The following is a 2,048-nucleotide window of genomic DNA, read 5'->3' as shown; positions in this document are numbered from 1 at the left end:
TTTAAGAAAATCAAGGCGCCCAAGTGACTGGAGTTTAGTGAATGTTGGGGAAGAGTGGTAAGAAATGAGGACAGAAAGGTAAGCAGCGATAGATGATGGTGGGTTATAAACTGTTGTGTTTTATTCTAAGTGTAGTGAGAAGCCACTAACGGTTCAAATTGGGGAAGCAATGGTATCTGATTTACTTTTAAAGATTTCCATATATCCTTGTGGATATATGGAAAATCGACTATGGCAAGGCAAGAAGAGAAGCAGAAAAACCAGTTAGGAGGCTATTGCAGTAGAGTAGAAATAAGAGGATGTTAGAAACTGGGGTTGGCAGTAGAGGTGGTAGGACATGGAATTGGTAGAGTTGACATAACTTGCTAATGGTCTGGGTGTGAGGTATGAAAGAAAGAGGAATTCTAGGTAATTTCTAAGGTTTTGGTCTAAGCAATTGGTCAATGGTGGTGCCATTTCCTGAAACGAGGAAGATGATGTGGGCTAAGTTGTGGGTTAAGTTGTCTCTCTTGCTCACCTCAATTCCTATATTGAAATCCTAATCCCTAATGTGACCATTTTTGAAGATAGGGCCTTTAAGAAGGTGATTAAGCTTAAATTAAGGTTATTCAAGACTCTAGTCCAATATGGTTGATGTCTTTATAAGAAGAGACAGCATGGATGTGTGTGCACAGAGAAAAGGCAGGTGAGGACACAGTAAGAAGTAGAACATTTGAAAGCCAAAGAGAGAAACCTCAGGAGAAACCAGCAATGCTGACATCTTGATACTAGACTTCTAGTCTCCACAACTGTGAGAAAATAAATTTCTGTAGTTTAAGCCTCTCAGCCTGTAGTATTTTATTGTGGCAGCACTACTACTCTAGCAAACTGAGAAAACTAATACAGAAGTGAAGAGGATAGTGAAAAAAAATGAGTTCTCTATTAGTCATGTTGAGTTTGAAATGTCTATTATTAGACTTTCAAGCAGAGAGACTGAGTAGGCAGATGGATATGTAAGTCTGAAGCTCAGGGAAAAGGTTGAAGCTAGAGATATAATGGAAAGTCATTAGCATAAAAATGGTATTTGTTATAGAGGAACACCTCTCCCAGTCTCTGTGTTCCTATGAGAAACTCCTGTTACACTCCTGACTTCTCACTATTTTCTTAGTCATTCTTTCCCAAAGTGGGAGGATTGATGTACCTGATTGGTTAGTTTGGGAGAAAGAAGCCATTATTCATGGTTCATTAATTTTCTTATATCTTTTTGGAATGTCTGCTTTCAGAGAATATATATTTTATCATCTTCTATGCTGTGAGTTTTTCAGGAATCACTTTGTATTGGGAGAGGCCTGTGGTTGTCCCATGTTCTTATGATTAAATTGGTTAGTAGCAAAATATGAACAAGTCTAGTTACCCTGACTCAACCGTATTCTCCAATATAAATATTTTTAAAATTGTAATAAAGGTAAAGTTCTGATCTCTTCTTTTGAGTCTAAATTTATACTGCAGTTGATTTTGAAAATTCACTAGATGAAGTCACCTACCCAATGTATACTGATGGAGAAAAAATCAGAGGGTCAAATATAGAAAATTAGAGTTTTTTAACATTAAGAGAGGTGGATGAGGAGTCATCAAAAGAGACTGAGAAATTAATATTAGAGGAAAACTAGGAGAGCGTGATGGCTGTAAACCTAGGGAAGAAAATATTTTAAGAAAAAAGGCATGATCATTTGTTTCAAAAGATGCTGGCTGGTTGACTTATGAGGGTATATGAAATTGGTGGTATGATCGCCTCTCTTTTGGGTTAATTTTGTGAAATGAAGAGAAAAGCCACAATTACAACTAGATTCAATAAAGGCAGAACATCAGCATAGCCTCCTTTACACACTTAATCACTTAGTTAAACATTTCCCTCAAGAAAAGTGACAGTTGTCCTGGTTTGCCTGGGAATGAGTGGTTTCCTGGGATGTAAAATTTTTAGTGTTAAAATAGGGAAAATCTGGGGCAAACTAGAAGGAATTGGTTACCCTATCCTTAAGCAACACTTACCTCTACAAGCACTCTCTTTC

Source organism: Pteropus alecto, unplaced genomic scaffold (assembly GCF_000325575.1).
Source record: "Pteropus alecto unplaced genomic scaffold, ASM32557v1 scaffold76, whole genome shotgun sequence".
NCBI classification, from domain to species: Eukaryota; Metazoa; Chordata; class Mammalia; order Chiroptera; family Pteropodidae; genus Pteropus; species Pteropus alecto.
Note: the sequence above shows the minus strand (reverse complement) of the source record.